This window comes from Trematomus bernacchii, unplaced genomic scaffold, assembly GCF_902827165.1.
Source record: "Trematomus bernacchii unplaced genomic scaffold, fTreBer1.1, whole genome shotgun sequence".
NCBI classification, from domain to species: Eukaryota; Metazoa; Chordata; class Actinopteri; order Perciformes; family Nototheniidae; genus Trematomus; species Trematomus bernacchii.
The window spans coordinates 57,501-77,500 of NW_022987663.1; the positions used below are offsets into that span (position 1 = coordinate 57,501).

General features: G+C 40.9%; 1 protein-coding gene across 1 annotated transcript in view; it reads left to right on the plus strand.

Annotated features, from left to right (window-relative positions):
* The window catches only part of LOC117487094 (thyroid hormone receptor alpha), a 130,693-nt gene that overhangs the window by 36,713 nt on the left and 73,980 nt on the right, over positions 1 to 20,000 (plus strand). The window contains exon 2 of the mRNA XM_034135736.1: positions 14,702 to 15,648. The gene's annotated coding sequence lies outside the window, so the exon portion shown is untranslated. The remainder of the gene's footprint in view (positions 1 to 14,701; positions 15,649 to 20,000) is intronic.

The window sequence follows — 20,000 nt, forward strand, 5'->3', positions numbered from 1 at the left end:
ACAAATAAATCCAGCAAAATGGCACAAAACAAACTGGTCGTGGTCCGGTTTCTTGTAAATCATAGAAGACGGGCTTTTTTAGTCGGGGTTCTCGAAGAGAGAGTCGCTAAAACAGAGCGTTTCAAACTACTGATGAATACAGGTATTTACAGACAGGTACACATTTGTTTTTGAACAAAATCTCATCTAAAAAAGTTCCCAAAAACCCCAAGTGTTAACCCTTAAAATGGGCATGATGGGGGCACACACTAAATTAGGGTGCAATGTGAAAGATATGGATAGAATAACCGTCTATTTCGTGTCTAACTACACAAAAAAAGGTGAATTAAAAACCAAATGTTTGCTTTAACCGTTTTATATCGCAATAATTCGTTGTTGTTGTGTATTCTGTTTTGCTCCCCAGCTTTCAGAGTTTATTTGCATGTCAGGACTTGAATAAATGTCAATTATTAATAACCTTTATCAGAGTTTATGGTAATCTGAGTCCTTTCCGATAAGACTTTTCTACATAATGAGGTGCAGGAAAGCTCGTCTGCTGTTGTGGAATCAGCGGAGCTTGAAAAACAAAAGGGGGAAACAACCACCCACCCACCCACACAAAAGTTAATAAAATACAATAGATTTCCAATGAAGCTTCACTCTGGAGTCCCAACGCAAACATTTCCTCCCACTCTCCGTCTGAAAGTCACCCTGAAGACTCGCACAGTTTCACATCAGGAGTTGTAGAACAGGCACGAATGCATTCATGATTTCTTCCGAGGTCAACTTAACTTAAAGGTCCCATGTCTTGGCCATTTCTACTGATCATAGTTCCATTGTTGAGGTCTACTAGAATAGATTTATATTGTTCAATGTTCCAAACTCACATTGGTTTCTCATACAGCATCTCTGTATAGTCTGTGTATTCACTCTCTGTCCTACACGGCTTGTTGGAGCTCCTGCCCCCCCCCCCCCTCCCTGTGAGCCCAGTGTGCTCTGATTGGTCACGCGACGTGAGAGGCGCGTTGCTGCTCGCGAGGAGCAGAGGAGCAGCGAGACAGGCTTCCGTGTGCGGCGATACAGATACAGGAGCACAAGCGAAACTCATCCTGAGCACACACAAACTCACAGCCGAAGTAAAAACAATAAGTGTGGCTTGATATTGAGAAAGAAAAAGGTTTGTAACGCTGTGAAAATGGGTCTGCGGAGAGCATGGATCTGCAGAGAGAATGGGTCTGCGGAGAGCATGGGTCTGCAGAGAGAATGGGTCTGCGGAGAGCATGGGTCTGCAGAGAGAATGGGTCTGCGGAGAGCATGGGTCTGCAGAGAGAATGGGTCTGCGGAGAGAATGGGTCTGCGGAGAGAATGGGTCTGCGGAGAGAATGGGTCTGCGGAGAGCATGGGTCTGCGGAGAGCATGGGTCTGCGGAGAGCATGGGTCTGCGGAGAGCATGGGTCTGCGGAGAGCATGGGTCTGCAGAGAGCATTTCTCCGCGATCCCAATGTAGTGGCCCGAAAAACGTTTACCCATTTAAACAGTCGTGGTAGATACCTTGTTTGTTTTAAACATCATAAATACACAAACAACAATGAATACTTACAGGTTGTGTACCCGAACTCCCGCTGGTCCAAACAAAGTAGGAACAGCATCGTTCTTCAGTGCCCTACGCTGTATATATCCGGCATGAATCCTGAAAGGTTTGGGAAGCTTTGTTTCATGAAATGCTGGCAGAGGGTGCGGCCATAGCTCTGGGCGAGGCTACTGGGTATCCCTACGTAGCGATACCCAGGAAGAAAATGAGAAATCTCCAACGAGGTGTTTTGGGGAGGTATTTTCTGTGTTAGAGTTTGACTCCCTACAGGGTGTACTTTGAGGGTTTTTGACTCTGCAGACCGTTTACATGCAGAAAAACCTTCATAACACAAGGGGACGGGTAATAACCGGAAAAGCATGACATGGGACCTTTAAAGGGGACCTATCATGCAAAATGCACTTTTTGATGTCTTTTCTACATCAACATGTGTCCCCAGTGTGTCAGGGAACTCACGCAGCGTCAGGAAATAAAACCCTCTCTCTTTTCCTCCGTACCCAAATCTCTAAAAACGGGGGAACAACGGAGCTGATCCAGATTTGCGTCCGATATGACGTAATATCTGAAATGTGGACCCACGGCCCTATCAGAAACGTTGCTATCAGAAACAATGCCCGACTGTTTTGGACGTAATATGGTCGGTGTTTACATTAGCATCGCTAACACTCAGAGCTAACCTGTACTGGAGAGCATGTGTGTGAAGAAGCAGGAAATAAAAAGGAACTCACCTTGTGGTATAACCGGCAAGAGAGAAAGCCTTTGAGCTCCATACTGTTTCAGAGAGAATCCTTGATAATCCATGATATGGTGTTTCATCACCGCAGTATTTAGTTTAGACAGTAGCTGCCGGGTCCCGCATGAGCTCAGACCCCTCCTTTTTGATTTTTATACCCCAAATCAGCACTTTAGAAACAGGAAGTGAAATAGAGGGATATGAGGCATGGCTAGAATGGGTGATCTGTTTGGTGTTTGGAGCAAAACACTTCATAGACATGTTTTTTATATATTTGTATATATCTGAGACCTATGCTATTGCCTAAAAATAGCATGATAGGTGACCTTTAAGATAATCCACAGAGCTTGCTGCAGTTTCGTGTAGGAACATTTTTTCATTAAGTGCCGTCTGATGAAGGCCGAAATAACTCTGCAACTAACACCTAAATGATCTAATTAATATTCAGAAATCCAGGTAAAATGGGAAATATGTATTTTAGATGTTAGGGTCAGGGTACCTTTAAGTAAGCAAGGCCACAATATGCTTGGTTGACATTGTAACTACTCATACAGTAGCAGGAAAAGCAAAGAATAACAAAATCAATACATTGAAAAAGTCTATTAAATCCTCCCCGAGACCTTTTTACCTTTCCCAGAGACTTCCATTTCTTTTTTTAGATGCCCTGAACCTTGGATATGTAAACCTAAGTTCAGGGAATCTGAAGAAAATGAACATACTGATACCGGTTAGTAAAAACCATGAATTAATGCTTCGACAAGTGTGCTTACAAGATGGCAGGCGATACACTTTTAAAATGTGTTCTGAATGGAGATGGGATCGATCATGCTAAGCTAACATGTAGCTGCTCCATCTCCATTACATTACATTGCATTTAGCTTCCGCTTTTATCCAAAGAGACTTACAATAAGTGCATTCGACCAAGAAGATACAAACTTGAAGAAAACAGAATCATATAAGTACATCAGGTTTCATAGAGCCAAAACATTTCAAGTGCTACTCAACTGGCTTTAGATAAGCCAGTCCTTTGTTAGTAAGTGCTTTGTTAGAAATTCTATCGCTCGAAGTGGAGTGGAAAGAGATGAGTCTTCAGTCTGCTCTGGAAGATGTGTAAGCTTTCTGCTGTCCTGATTTCAATGGGGAGCTCATTCCACCATTTTGGAGCCAGGATATCAAACCCACGTGTTTCTGCTGATGGGAACTTGGGTCCCCCTCGCAGTGCGGGTGCAGTGAGCCGTTTGGCTGATGCAGAGCGGAGTGCACGTGCTGGGGTGTACAGTTTAACCATGTCCTCACAACAACGTCCTACAGACAGAAATAAAGCAGCGAATGCATTCAGTCTGTGGTTTGTATATTTATTACAAAGTTTCTCCAGTTTCTGAACAGATTTGAGGAGCTGTGTGAGCTCTTTAGCCACCGGTGTACATTTGCGTCAATCAGCTTCTTTGCATTAATTTTAAATGTTAGCGTGACGGGCGAAAACTTTGCATTGCTTTTAGTGTTCACTTCCTGTCTGTCTTCTTCTGCTGTTCCCTTTTGGAGTTTAACACACGTGCAGTTAAAGGTAGGGTATAGGTAAGAATGGAGAAACCAGCTCAAGTGCGCTTGAACTTGAAAGTACGCAGCCGAAAAAAATCTGCCCCTTCCTTCAGACTTCCTCACAGAGCCCCTCCTCCAACACACACGGACGCGCACATGACCAATGAGGGCACGAGATAAGTTTGTGCACAGATGGAAGGCTGACAGGCAGGTAGGCCATCCAGTTATTTTAGCCGGGCCGGCTCAGATGATTGGTCGTGCTTTTTACAGTATTACAGCTTCCACAGATGACATTTATTTATGGATTTATTGTCAAAGCACTTCAGATATTCATTGCTATCAGGATGTTAAGAGCATTCCATGGAATATAACAAAAAGTGTTTCTGAAGTGAATTACCGACCCCACCTTTAACCAACATATACAGTGGACTATAGTGAGGTAATGTTTATGTAAAAAAAGGTAGCGTTAATTTGAAATGTGCAAAATAAAGGATCTAGATTATGTATTTCTATCTTTTCCAGTAATATTTCTTTGCATTTCTTCCTTTTTCCTTCAACATCTGCTGTTTGACTATCAGGAGCTGCGAGTCGAAGCTTTTTTCAAACACCTGAAAGACAGAAATGACCAAAAGAAAATATGCAATTAAAATCCAGTCCGTCTACAAAGTGAACTGACTTGAATCATTTGTATAAATATAAGTTACTGTGCTTCAGTTGCAGAGCTGATAACATGATGAACATATGATTACAAGAAACCAGATGTGTTCAGTTTGTTTTAATGATGAGATATTTGAAGAAGAGGGGCATGAAAAATGTAATTTCACTGAATCGACAGAAACATCTAATCTAATGTTCCACTTTATTTATTTTCCATCTGCTGCACAGTATGTCTGCTGGTTCGTTATGATGGGGAGTAGAGTCTCTACTTTAAAGAGTCCTCTCCTGCTGATGTTCAGGTGTATATCAGTATGTAGTGTCTCTACTTTAAAGAGTCCTCTCCTGCTGATGTTCAGGTGTATATCAGTATGTAGTGTCTCTACTTTAAAGAGTCCTCTCCTGCTGATGTTCAGGTGTATATCAGTATGTAGTGTCTCTACTTTAAAGAGTCCTCTCCTGCTGATGTTCAGGTGTATATCAGTATGTAGTGTCTCTACTTTAAAGAGTCCTCTCCTGCTGATGTTCAGGTGTATATCAGTATGTAGTGTCTCTACTTTAAAGAGTCCTCTCCTGCTGATGTTCAGGTGTATATCAGTATGAAGTGTCTCTACTTTAAAGAGTCCTCTCCTGCTGATGTTCAGGTGTATATCAGTATGTAGTGTCCTCTACTTAAAGAGTCCTCTCCTGCTGATGTTCAGGTGTATATCAGTATGTAGTGTCTTTACTTTAAAGAGTCCTCTCCTGCTGATGTTCAGGTGTATATCAGTATGTAGTGTCTCTACTTTAAAGAGTCCTCTCCTGCTGATGTTCAGGTGTATATCAGTATGTAGTGTCTCTACTTTAAAGAGTCCTCTCCTGCTGATGTTCAGGTGTATATCAGTACGTAGTGTCTCTACTTTAAAGAGTCCTCTCCTGCTGATGTTCAGGTGTATATCAGTATGTAGTGTCTCTACTTTAAAGAGTCCTCTCCTGCTGATGTTCAGGTGTATATCAGTATGTAGTGTCTCTACTTTAAAGAGTCCTCTCCTGCTGATGTTCAGGTGTATATCAGTATGTAGTGTCTCTACTTTAAAGAGTTCTCTCCTGCTGATGTTCAGGTGTATATCAGTATGTAGTGTCTCTACTTTAAAGAGTCCTCTCCTGCTGATGTTCAGGTGTATATCAGTATGTAGTGTCTCTACTTTAAAGAGTCCTCTCCTGCTGATGTTCAGGTGTATATCAGTATGTAGTGTCTCTACTTTAAAGAGTCCTCTCCTGCTGATGTTCAGGTGTATATCAGTACGTAGTGTCTCTCCTTTAAAGAGTCCTCTCCCTGCTGATGTTCAGGTGTATATCAGTATGTAGTGTCTCTACTTTAAAGAGTCCTCTCCTGCTGATGTTCAGGTGTATATCAGTATGTAGTGTCTCTACTTTAAGAGTCCTCTCCTGCTGATGTTCAGGTGTATATCAGTATGTAGTGTCTCTACTTTAAAGAGTCCTCTCCTGCTGATGTTCAGGTGTATATCAGTATGTAGTGTCTCTACTTTAAAGAGTCCTCTCCTGCTGATGTTCAGGTGTATATCAGTATGTAGTGTCTCTACTTTAAAGAGTCCTCTCCTGCTGATGTTCAGGTGTATATCAGTACGTAGTGTCTCTACTTTAAAGAGTCCTCTCCTGCTGATGTTCAGGTGTATATCAGTATGTAGTGTCTCTACTTTAAAGAGTCCTCTCCTGCTGATGTTCAGGTGTATATCAGTATGTAGTGTCTCTACTTTAAAGAGTCCTCTCCTGCTGATGTTCAGGTGTATATCAGTATGTAGTGTCTCTACTTTAAAGAGTCCTCTCCTGCTGATGTTCAGGTGTATATCAGTATGTAGTGTCTCTACTTTAAAGAGTTCTCTCCTGCTGATGTGCAGGTGTATATCAGTATGTAGTGTCTCTACTTTAAAGAGTCCTCTCCTGCTGATGTTCAGGTGTATATCAGTATGTAGTGTCTCTACTTTAAAGAGTTCTCTCCTGCTGATGTTCAGGTGTATATCAGTATGTAGTGTCTCTACTTTAAAGAGTCCTCTCCTGCTGATGTTCAGGTGTATATCAGTATGTAGTGTCTCTACTTTAAAGAGTCCTCTCCTGCTGATGTTCAGGTGTATATCAGTATGTAGTGTCTCTACTTTAAAGAGTCCTCTTCTGCTGATGTTCAGGTGTATATCAGTGTTAGCACTCTCACTATTCTACCGTAGGTCTGTCCGTCTGGAGGACATTTCTTAATCTGAATTATTATTCCTTTGCAGCGCCTCTGAGGCTCCGATCACTCATGACTTAATTATAACCCTTTCCATTCTTAACACTTGATATTTCTGTCCTTCATTCCTCCTCTGAATGTACAGTCCTTTTTACATTCAGTTATCGTACTGCTCCTATGTCCTGTTGAACCGTGAGATGAAATGTCTTTTTCTGATATCAGTAAGAAGAGTTACATTCGCTGTTTTGATTCATAAGCGTATTATCCCAGTGTTTCCTGCAGTGTCCCGGCCAATTGTCTTGATATCCTTCAGATAAAAGAGATGTGTTTGCACGCTGCTCTCACATGTGGGAAAGGCTCGAGGGAAATATACATCACAGAGTATTATCAGGAGAAACACAGCGAGCAACGCCCAGGATGTTATCATCAGATTGCCATTACACCATGGGACAGACTGCACCAGTTTGTGTGCAGACATTGAATGCACCACAGCAGCACTAACAAGCATATGATCCCGATTTTACAGCCTTAGCTACTTTAGGAAATTAAAAAAGCCACATATGCAAATGAGCTTGAAAGCGGGGACTTTTCAATTATACTCCCACATAATGCTCTTATCTTTTTCTTAGCTTTCTGACGCAGACGGTTTCTTTCTTTCCGTCGTAGTGAACGCTGCTGGAAACAATTTTTATTATAACTTCTCTCTGTGTGTGTGTGTGTGTGTGTGTGTGTGTGTGTGTGTGTCTGTGTGTGTGTGTGTGTGTGTGTGTGTGTGTGTGTGCGTGTGCGTGTGCGTGTGTGTGCGTGGGGGTTTTCCTGGCTCTAAATGTCAACCATGTCCAAGAATCGTACGAGAAGAGAGTAAAAAAACAATAGATACGAGCTCTGCATGACCTCAGCACTACCTGCTGCCAAATATTAAGACCTTAGAGCCTCAGCCAAGACACACACACACACACACACACCCACACACACGCACACACACACTCTGTTCCAGGTCAGTGTGCCAGTCTCTTGGTAGTAAAACGGCTCAGAGACAGAAGGTTCAGCGATGCCTGCAGGACGATTTCTCTCTTTGCTCTCCAGCCTCATCTCTGGGGTCAAGAGTGCAGTTCAGATCATTTATATATATATATATATACAGTCTATCGGTCGGACAGAAAACAATGCCAGGAGTCCAGCCTTAAAATCCCACAATCTGAATCCTGAAATGCTGCAAGATTTGGACAAAATGACTCGTATTGTGATCCAGGAAATGTGACCCATTCCTTCCTCCTGAGGATATATAAGTCTTCATAAAGATGTCACAAACATTTAGGTCTACGGTTAAAACAGAAAGCATGTGTGGGGAATGTTAACGACGAGCCATTTCTCACTTCTTTCGATGTGCCTCTGGAGACGTATCACACCTCTATTACGGCTTTATTATGATATAAGATCTCATTTCTCTTTCCTTATGTTCACCAGAGCTTCAGAGCGGATTGTTAATGAGCTTTAATGTTTTTACAGACGAGTAGAAAAGACTCACATGCTGTTAAATATCAATCCATTACCGCCTTCTCTTCTCTGTTCATTGATGTTTTGACAGTTCAGAGATGGGAAGGGAAATATTTGAAAAGGAATTGGACTGAATTCATGCCGCGGATCATTTTCCATCCATCTCCTTTTCCATCCATCTCCTTTTCTCACTTCTCATCGGCCAAGTTGCTGTTAATGTTGGACGCTCTTCTTTTCCAAGTTCCCAGCCAATTTGGCAGTCGTCTCTTCGAGGTATTCACAGCGTTCTGACACTCGTGGAGTATTTGTGTTTCTCATCTCAGGCTGTACCGTACGTCTGTCGCTGCTTACAGAAAAAGATGCATATTGTACAGAAAGAAAAAGCTCCTTCCTATTAATCTTCTGACCTCAAAAGATGAATCTTGATGTGTCTTGCATTCTGCGTTTCCTGCTGTTAATGAGAGCCTCCTCTGAGCTCATTAGTTTCCCTCAGAGGCTGCTGAGAGGAAGTGCTGCGGTGCTTTCTGTCGTTTCCTAATGGAGGACAGAATCTCAAATGATCACAAAGCAGCCGGACGACTCTCCAGACTTTGTTAGAGAAACGTCTATCCTTTAGTCCGGAGGTCAATGGTCTTCTGAGTGTGTTTTTGGTGCTGAAGTAAGGTCTGAGGTTAACACAAGCTGAAAAGATGTTTGTTCATACGGCATCAAATATGTACAAAAATCACATTGAACCAGCGAGATGCTGCCTTCAGGGTCTAATACAAAAATGTGGCATCACTGCACCTCCTAAAATACAGTGGGGAGGGAAATTGTTTTGGTAACAACGTTCCTGTTGTTGTTGTTGTCAGCTGTAGCATGCTAGTCAGCTTAGCCCCGTTAGCCAGGTTAATGAAGCTCAATTTAGGGATTTGGGGTTCAGCTGTGGGCCAACACAAGTGAAGTCTGGACACACGACGACCACTTAGAGACACCACATCACTTAGAGACACCAAATCACTTAGAGACACCAAACCACTTAGAGACACCACATCACTTAGAGACACCACCACCACATAGGGACACATCATCCCTACTAAGACGCACAACCACTGTAAAGTGATGCAAATGACCACAACGACACAAAACAACTTCAATAATGGCGCGTTTCCACTACACGGCCTCGCTCGGCCTCGCTCGGTATGGCTAGGCCTCGTTAGGACTGGCTCACTTCATGCTGCATTTCCATTACAGTTTAGGAACTGGGGTAGTATCTATAGTAACGCAGTGTAGGCGGAGCCGTGACGTCATCTTCAATGAGAACCCCAGAAAAACAACACAGCCGTTAGCTGTTAGCACTCAGAGCTCACAGCTCCTCATATCTGTTCAGAAACTAGACAAAAGTTAAACAAGTACAAACCACAGACTGCCTGTGTCATGGTGAATACAGTCGCTGCTTTATTTATGTCTGTATAGGCCGTTGTTGTGAGTGTGGACGGTCAGAGCATATACTGCGTTAGCTTAGCCAATCTCCATTTAGAAAACACGCATTTTAAAAGGTTTTTCGCCTGCTGTCTGTCTGCAGACTTGTCAAAGCATTAATTCATGGTTTTTACTAACCGGTATCAGTATGTTGTTACTTCATCATTTAGAAACATGTATTACAATTAAATCACGGTCAAATATGTCCATCTTGTTGTAGTTGTAGCCCCCTTGCCAGCGATGCTCTCTCTAGTTTAGCATACTCAGCCCGACTCAACCTCGTTGTCTCTGGCCCTAGACCCACGATTTTATGAGGCCAGAAAAACTGTGAATTAGGACCCGCCGGCCGGTACTAGGCCAAGTGGAAACGCAACCAAAGACGGGCCGCTGACGTCACAGCCCTCTTAAACCGTGCTCCGCGCTGTAGTGGAAACGCGCCATAAGACACAAAACGAGAATGTAGATACATAAAATGACCACATAGACAACAAGAGTATACGACTAGAATTTGACAACATAGAGACAGAAAATAACTAAAGTGATGCAAAACCACCAGAAACATATAACAAATAACCACAACTAGAACAGATGATGCACACAAAGACACAATGACAATAACACCACAGAGAGACTCAAAATATCAGTATGTAGTGTCTCTACTTTAAAGAGTCCTCTCCTGCTGATGTTCAGGTGTATATCAGTATGTAGTGTCTCTACTTTAAAGAGTCCTCTCCTGCTGATGTTCAGGTGTGTATCAGTATGTAGTGTCTCTACTTTAAAGAGTCCTCTCCTGCTGATGTTCAGGTGTATATCAGTATGTAGTGTCTCTACTTTAAAGAGTCCTCTCCTGCTGATGTTCAGGTGTATATCAGTATGTAGTGTCTCTACTTTAAAGAGTCCTCTCCTGCTGATGTTCAGGTGTGTATCAGTATGTAGTGTCTCTACTTTAAAGAGTCCTCTCCGGCTGATGTTCAGGTGTATATCAGTATGTAGTGTCTCTCCTTTAAAGAGTCCTCTCCTGCTGATGTTCAGGTGTATATCAGTATGTAGTGTCTCTACTTTAAAGAGTCCTCTCCTGCTGATGTTCAGGTGTATATCAGTATGTAGTGTCTCTACTTTAAAGAGTCCTCTCCTGCTGATGTTCAGGTGTGTATCAGTATGTAGTGTCTCTACTTTAAAGAGTCCTCTCCGGCTGATGTTCAGGTGTATATCAGTATGTAGTGTCTCTCCTTTAAAGAGTCCTCTCCTGCTGATGTTCAGGTGTATATCAGTATGTAGTGTCTCTACTTTAAAGAGTCCTCTCCTGCTGATATTCAGGTGTATATCAGTATGTAGTGTCTCTACTTTAAAGAGTCCTCTCCTGCTGATGTTCAGGTGTATATCAGTATGTAGTGTCTCTCCTTTAAAGAGTCCTCTCCTGCTGATGTTCAGGTGTATATCAGTATGTAGTGTCTCTACTTTAAAGAGTCCTCTCCTGCTGATATTCAGGTGTATATCAGTATGTAGTGTCTCTACTTTAAAGAGTCCTCTCCTGCTGATATTCAGGTGTATATCAGTATGTAGTGTCTCTACTTTAAAGAGTCCTCTCCTGCTGATGTTCAGTGTGTATCAGTATGTAGTGTCTCTACTTTAAAGAGTCCTCTCCTGCTGATGTTCAGGTGTATATCAGTATGTAGTGTCTCTACTTTAAAGAGTCCTCTCCTGCTGATGTTCAGGTGTATATCAGTATGTAGTGTCTCTACTTTAAAGAGTCCTCTCCTGCTGATGTTCAGGTGTATATCAGTATGTAGTGTCTCTACTTTAAAGAGTCCTCTCCTGCTGATGTTTCAGGTGTATATCAGTATGTAGTGTCTCTACTTAAAGAGTCCTCTCCTGCTGATGTTCAGGTGTATATCAGTATGTAGTGTCTCTACTTTAAAGAGTCCTCTCCAGCTGATGTTCAGGTGTATATCAGTATATAGTGTCTCTACTTTAAAGAGTCCTCTCCTGCTGATGTTCAGGTGTATATCAGTATGTAGTGTCTCTACTTTAAAGAGTCCTCTCCTGCTGATGTTCAGGTGTATATCAGTATGTAGTGTCTCTACTTTAAAGAGTCCTCTCCTGCTGATGTTCAGGTGTATATCAGTAGGTAGTGTCTCTACTTTAAAGAGTCCTCTCCTGCTGATGTTCAGGTGTATATCAGTATGTAGTGTCGTATACTTTAAAGAGTCCTCTCCTGCTGATGTTCAGGTGTATATCAGTATGTAGTGTCTCTACTTTAAGAGTGCTCTCCTGCTGATGTTCAGGTGTATATCAGTATGTAGTGTCTCTACTTTAAAGAGTCCTCTCCTGCTGATGTTCAGGTGTATATCAGTATGTAGTGTCTCTACTTTAAAAGAGTCCTCTCCTGCTGATGTTCAGGTGTATATCAGTATGTAGTGTCTCTACTTTAAAGAGTCCTCTCCTGCTGATGTTCAGGTGTATATCAGTATGTAGTGTCTCTACTTTAAAGAGTCCTCTCCTGCTGATGTTCAGGTGTATATCAGTATGTAGTGTCTCTACTTTAAAGAGTCCTCTCCTGCTGATGTTCAGGTGTATATCAGTATGTAGTGTCGTATACTTTAAAGAGTCCTCTCCTGCTGATGTTCAGGTGTATATCAGTATGTAGTGTCTCTACTTTAAAGAGTGCTCTCCTGCTGATGTTCAGGTGTATATCAGTATGTAGTGTCTCTACTTTAAAGAGTCCTCTCCTGCTGATGTTCAGGTGTATATCAGTATGTAGTGTCTCTACTTTAAAGAGTCCTCTCCTGCTGATGTTCAGGTGTATATCAGTATGTAGTGTCTCTACTTTAAAGAGTCCTCTCCTGCTGATGTTCAGGTGTTATATCAGTATGTAGTGTCTCTACTTTAAAGAGTCCTCTCCTGCTGATGTTCAGGTGTATATCAGTATGTAGTGTCTCTACTTTAAAGAGTCCTCTCCTGCTGATGTTCAGGTGTATATCAGTATGTAGTGTCTCTACTTTAAAGAGTCCTCTCCTGCTGATGTTCAGGTGTATATCAGTATGTAGTGTCTCTACTTTAAAGAGTCCTCTCCTGCTGATGTTCAGGTGTATATCAGTATGTAGTGTCTCTACTTTAAAGAGTCCTCTCCTGCTGATGTTCAGGTGTATATCAGTATGTAGTGTCTCTACTTTAAAGAGTCCTCTCCTGCTGATGTTCAGGTGTATATCAGTATGTAGTGTCTCTACTTTAAAGAGTCCTCTCCTGCTGATGTTCAGGTGTATATCAGTATGTAGTGTCTCTACTTTAAAGAGTCCTCTCCTGCTGATGTTCAGTGCATGAACATACATGTGTGTCCATACGAGAAAGAGACACACAAAGAGAGTGTGTGTGTGTGTGTGTGTGTGTGTGTGTGTGTGTGTGTGTGTGTGTGTGTGTTAGATTGCGTCTCCATTAGTATTCGTGTGATGTCACCCGAGCAGCATCAGCACAGATGTTCTGAACTATGATTAGGAGTACTTTGTGATAAGTGCTTTACCATTTACTGCATGATGTGTGCATGAGGACAGAAGAGAGGAACCCTCGTGACTCAGAGTATTAGAAAGAGGACTCTTCATAGTCTCCTGCATTATGCATTGCATTATGTCTCTGTGTTTCTTTTTGGTTGGTTTTTTAAACATCCATCTATTTATTTTGTAGGGATTATTCAGTCGTTACAAAGGGGATCAATCAAGGGGAACTCGATGTGGGTTAAGATATAGAAGAGTTACGCCACTTGTTTGAAAAGCTGCTTTTGTTCTGGTTGATTGGTGGGTTTTTACCCCAGTAGGTTCCTCAAATAGTTCATATAATATCCGACATGTTGGCACTCACCACCATTGGATTGGAGTCATTGGGTCACATGACATAGAATCTACTAAAATAATGAGAGACGTTTTAATAAAGAAACGTCAAATTGTTCACAAACACTGGTTCTTCAGGGGTTTCATTGTGAGACTGAAGCCTTTCCATCCAGATGATCTATTTATTTTTTTGGTAGAAAGAGTTCTTAAATGATTGTGTGAGTAACTGTTCGGGAAATCCTGAATGTCCTCTTCCAACATGAGAGTAACATGATAACAAAGGTATCCCAACTGGAGCTGTGAACATGACAGGATGTATGATTACCTAGAAGAGCATCAGGACTGTTTGAGGCATATGATAGCTATGTGATTAACATGATGATTCAGCCTCTATGGAGATAGACATATGACAAGCATGCTCATTTCTGACGTGGAGCTAATCTGAAGTAAACATTGAATACTGCTTTCTATTCCTCCATCTTGTGACTGTGTAACTCCCTCTCTTGGATATCAGCATGTGAAGGACACTGTTCAGGAACTAGTTGGACCAAATGCTCTGCCGTTGACCAGTGAATGTCCAGTTTTTTAGAAAAATTCCAGTTTTTTAGAAAAATTCCAGTTTTTTAGAAAAATTCCAGTTTTTTAGAGATTTTTAGAAAAAGTCTGAATTTTTAGAAAAAGTCTGATTTTTTGGAAAAAGTCTGATTTTTTTAGAAAAGGTCTGATTTTTTAGAAAAAGTCTGATTTTTTGGAAAAAGTCTGATTTTTTTAGAAAAAGTCTGATTTTTTAGAAAAAGTCTGAATTTTCAGAAAAAGTCTGATTTTTTGGAAAAAGTCTGATTTTTTTAGAAAAAGTCTGAATTTTTAGAAAAAGTCTGATTTTTTGGAAAAAGTCTGATTTTTTTAGAAAAAGTCTGATTTTTTAGAAAAAGTCTGAATTTTCAGAAAAAGTCTGATTTTTTAGAAAAAGTCAGATTCTTTTGAAAAAGTCTGAATTTTCAGAAAAAGTCTGATTTTTTAGAAAAAGTCAGATTCTTTTGAAAAAGTCTGAATTTTTTGAAAAAGTCTGAATTTTTTGAAAAAGTCTGAATTTTTTGAAAAAGTCTGAATTTTTTAGATTTTGTGAAAAATACCAACAAATTCTCTTTTTTTGTTTTGACTACTTCTAGATTTCTAACCCGTGTCCTCTCTCTCCTCTGCAGGTGGAGCCGCTGAAGGAACCACTTTAGATGTTGAGAGGCAGAGCCGAGCAGAGAATATTCCAGAAGGACACGGGATAACCACCAGCATTTAAAAAAGAGAGCGAGAGAGGAGGTCATAGAGACTGAAACTACTTTACCTCCCTTCATCCTCTTCCTCTCAGCCAATCAGAGAGGAGCTCTTCTGCTTTTCTACCTCCCACAGAAATAGAAAAAGTGAAAGCAAGCAATTTAGAATCTTTTTGTTTCTTCGTGCAACATTTTCTCCATTTTACCTCAGGGATTTCTTCTCCTACTGCCTACCTCTGGTGACGGGAAACAAACAAACAAACAAACAGACAAACAAACCTCTCTCTGATGTTACCATGAAAACCTGTATTGCCTCTCAAGCTCTCTTCAATGCAACCACCAGCAACGACCTCCGACCTCTGAATTGTTCCCGTCCTCACCTGTAAACGACCTCAGGTGATATACAGGAAACAGTCTTATTGCCAGACAGGAAGCTACACACTCTTCACAGAAAAACCTCACACACACCCGGCAGGAAACGATATACCTCAGACACACACTCAAGGAAACTGAAGGGAACCTGGTGCTTCAAATCAACCCCAGAAGACTTCTCACTGCAGCATTTTCCATTGGAGGGTAGCAACAGTAGCCAGGCAGTTCTCCAGAGAGAGAAACCCTCCTCTCATCTGCCTCCCAGCGAAGTGGCATCACACACAGCGATATATAAAGACGGGCAACACGCATCAGGAGACGCCCGGCAGGCCTTTGGAGATCTCAGAGGAGAATCGGACCCTTTGAAATCCTCCAGAGAAACAGAGGAGAAGTTCTTCATCAGCGCTTCTGAGAAAGTGAAGAACTCAATGAACCCTGGGAAGCAGGAAGATATCAAAAAACACTGATATCTGACGGTGTGAGGAGAAGAGGAAGCATCCAATGCAGCGGTGAGTTCCTCTTCCCTTCTTTCAAAACTGTTTATCACACTTCTCTCTCTCCTCAGCAGAGAGGGCAAACACATCCTGTACTCAAGTAGAAGTACACACATCCTGTACTCAAGTAGAAGTACACACATCCTGTACTCAAGTAGAAGTACACACATCCTGCACTCAAGTAGAAGTACACACATCCTGTACTCAAGTAGAAGTACACACATCCTGTACTCAAGTAGAAGTACACACACCCTGCACTCAAGTAGAAGTACACACATCCTGTACTCAAGTAGAAGTACACACATCCTGTACTCAAGTAGAAGTACACACATCCTGTACTCAAGTAGAAGTACACACATCCTGTACTCAAGTAGAAGTACACACATCCTGCACTCAAGTAGAAGTACACACATCCTGTACTCAAGTAGAAGTACACACACCCTTTACTCAAGTAGAAGTACAGATACTCGTGTTTTAAAAATACTCTGGTGAAAGTAGAAGTACTGACTAAACTTCTTAACTCAAGTAGAAGTAAAGAGGGCTTTGAAATGTACTTCAGTAAAAAGTACCCATAACTAGCAGCTGTTTTAAAGAGTACCTGACCTCCCTTTATATTAATAGAACAATAATGTCATTGTTAGCTAATGAATGTTTCCATGCTGAACAACGGCAACATGACAACGTTTTCATTGGTCCCTCTTCTTTAGAGAAGACCAGGAAATGATGGATACACGGATCGTGTTCAAATCAATAGGCACGCAATGACTCTAAATAATAATGATCACGCCACCAAACACACATTCAAACTAAAGGAACCAGCCTGTTTGGGAAATGTGAGAAGTAGAAAGTACAGGTATTTGTGTTCAACATGTAAGAAGTAGAAAGTACAGGTATTTGTGTTCAACATGTAAGAAGTACTTGGTTCAACATGTAAGAAGTAGAAAGTACAGGTATTTGGGTTCAACATGTAAGAAGTAGAAAGTACAGGTATTTGTGTTCAAAATGTAAGAAGTAGAAAGTACAGGTATTTGTGTTCAAAATGTAACCAGAACCTACCAGTGTCTTTCATGCACTTCATTGCAAACCAATGTGTAAAAAAAACAGTTCTCCTCTGCCATCTCTTATCTTTGTACTTCGTTGCACCGCTAAGTGACATTTAAATGGCATGTCTGCAGTATTAGGAGATACAGAGTGGAGACCAGATGGAGGAGTGATTAGTAGAGAAGGTCATTAACCCCTGCAATAACATACATGTTTGCAAAGACACCTCATATCGGAGATACTTGGACTGTTGAAGTTATGTCATATTGGAGATACTTGACTCCAACTCATGTAAACGTACCTATATATAAACGTATTGGACCATGCCTCAATAGGTGCATATGGGTCGAAATATGGTTTGCCTTTAGGACGATGCAAATAAATACATATCCAACATCTATTGTCACCAGTCCTGAGGATTTTATCTTGAGAAAAACACGTCTTATCCACTGAGAGAAAGTATAAATCCCCCATAAGTATTTCCAATTATTGTGGTATGAGATTTCAAACCTCAGATATATTACAATTGATTCCCCGATAGCAGCATGGGTCGGCTAGACTCCTGGAGTTTTGACAGAAATAAGATAACCACATAACCAATATACTCCAACACAATTATATATATATTTTAAACTGCACAGAAGAATATATCACTATCAGAAACTAGTAAGGATTCTCAATAGGATAAGATAAGAGTCTGCAGACATATTACACTGCATTTCATTGAGCTAATATCTCTTTAAAGTTGGCCATGACTACGGGAGCAATATGGGTTTCAGTACGTCTTATAATAATAATAATGCATTTTATTCATAAAGGCGTCTTTCAAGGCTCTCCAGGTTGCCGTGCACAAGACAAAAACAAAAGTCAACACGAGAATATAATCAATCAATAAAAATAGACTGTAGGGGCTAGGGGATCGACAGAAATAGGATGACTCGATAGGAATACAAATCAGGTCTGCACATAACCAATATGCTCTAACACAATTATACATATGTTTTAGACTGCACAGAAGAATATAGCACTATCAGAATGTAGCTATTATCTCTTCAAAGCCATGGCTACGGGAGTATATGGGTTTCAGTGTCTTATGGACTGTAGGGACTAAGGGGATCGACCCACTGAGTCTCCATTTGCTTAACGAGCATTTACCCCCAAGCCACAGGTGTAATTAGATATCGTCCAATTTACACAAAGTTACTGCACAGCGCTAAGTGTGTTCGCGTGACGTCAGGTTGTAACTTTTTATTTATTTCTCCGCATCCCCTCCAGTCCTCTATGCTGTGGCAGAAATGTAAAAAGCCAATGCAGTGATTTCGTTTCAATACTGCTTTAGGGATGGCAATGCGTTGTGTCTTAATGAATGGGATTACTCTCACTGTGAAGAGGGAACCTTTCATCAGTTTTAAGATGCATTTATTTCCTATAGTAGTTAGAAATGATTGGGAATAATGCAAGATAATGATATCTCTCAATGCAACCGAGGTGTTTCGGCAAGATTTGAAAAAGGCCAACAGATATTGAGCAGTTTTGCTAAAGTGTGGATGATTTGTAGAAGAGCTAATGTCGAAAGATAGGAGTAATAATAATAATTGTGGCCTGCTCAGTTTGTCGGTAAGATAAGATAAGATGTACTTTATTGATCTCAAATTGGAGCTCTTTGGAGCAGACTGAAATATCTAACTCTCTGATGGATGGCTGCTACATGATGTAAATACATGTATGGTTACCAGGCTACGTATTTAAAGGACTTTAGGGATCTCCTGACCTTATCTCTTGCCCCCCAATGAGCTCTCAGCAACAAGTGGATTGCAGTGTAGTTTATTTCAACAACTAATGACCTTGTTTTACTCTTTCTTTCCAATAAAGGTTATTTTTATTAAAAGAGTTATTTTTTGTCTGAGAACAAACCTTGAAGAACTCTTTTTTGAGGAAATGGTTTCTTCTGAATAACCAAACGTCTTACAAAAACCATTGAAAAATCCTTTCCCAACAAAAGGGTTGATAAACCCTTTTCTCCGTCCTCTGATGTAACGAAGAAAAGCTAACCCTAACCCTATGTCCCCAAATGATTCATATTGAGGCACGCCGACTGTAGAGCAGAACCTCAGCCCTTCAGGAAGAACTCTTTTTGAAACCCTTATTTCTAAATGTACATATTGTAAGTCTCTTAACCTGTTAAGCCCCGAGCCTGTTTTTCAGGTTTCAGGCTCGAAAATGACATGCCCAAAAACAAATGACTACAACTTCACTTCTAAAAGGGTTATATGAATAATTTATTTTATCAAAGCAAGGTTACATCTGTGAGTTGGATGTAGAAGTGTCAGAATCAATATAGATTTGTCTCAGTCAGAGTAAATTCAGATGGAACATAGTAAAAAAAGGTAAATTCTTACCTCCGCCTAAAGAAAAAACATTACTTATAGTGAAAACCACCCTTGGATGATGGGATGGTAGACTAAAAGCTTTAGGAATCCAAACTATAACATATAATAAGTACCCTGTATCAAGATTGAGGCAAAACAAGTTAAATCTGACCTTTTTAGAGAGGTTTAGCCAAAAGAAAGTTCCAGGCGGAATAAGCTTTCGGCACATTTGGGTACATCTGGTTCCATCAGTGCCATTTGACCTTTTTCAGGTACCAGACTATAAAAATGATGTATTACATTGAATTATCACCATAGGTATTCATTCCATCCAAAGAAAAAAAATTTAAAGTAAAAAAATTAATAAAAAATGTATTTGTGAAAAAAAAAAAGACCCGCCGACGGGGGCTTTGGGGCTTAACAGGCTTAACAGGCTTAACAGGCTAATGCATTTACTGTTTAATTGATTAAAGTCACAAGGTATGTAAAGATGTAAGTAAAACACAACCGGCAAAGTCTCCTTGTTCCTGATTAATAATGTACGTCTACTTCTACTTCTAACATGCTAACAGTAGAAGAAGACTCACAGAGCCGCTGTCTGCAGACTCCTAATGAGATTCCTTACTAGTTTTCCCTTTATTCTTTTGAGTAGTGAAGGTCAAACAGGCTATAAATATGTATACATCTATTGGTTATGTGCAGACTATCTTGTCATCTCACTTCTGTCAAAACTGCATAAGTAATGGGCTTCATGCTATGGCATAATCGCAAAGAAGTAGCTGGGAATATTCTGCTGTCCATCGCTTTGGGAATCCATTTGAAAACGGCGTCGTGCACCAAAACAAGCAAAAGGACTTCTCAGTTGTCGGAGAAATAGGGATATCTGGGGGTCTTATCGGGGGGGTCGTCCTGTGTTTAATGATTTAACAGCTTTACTAAGTCACAGTGGCGAGCCGT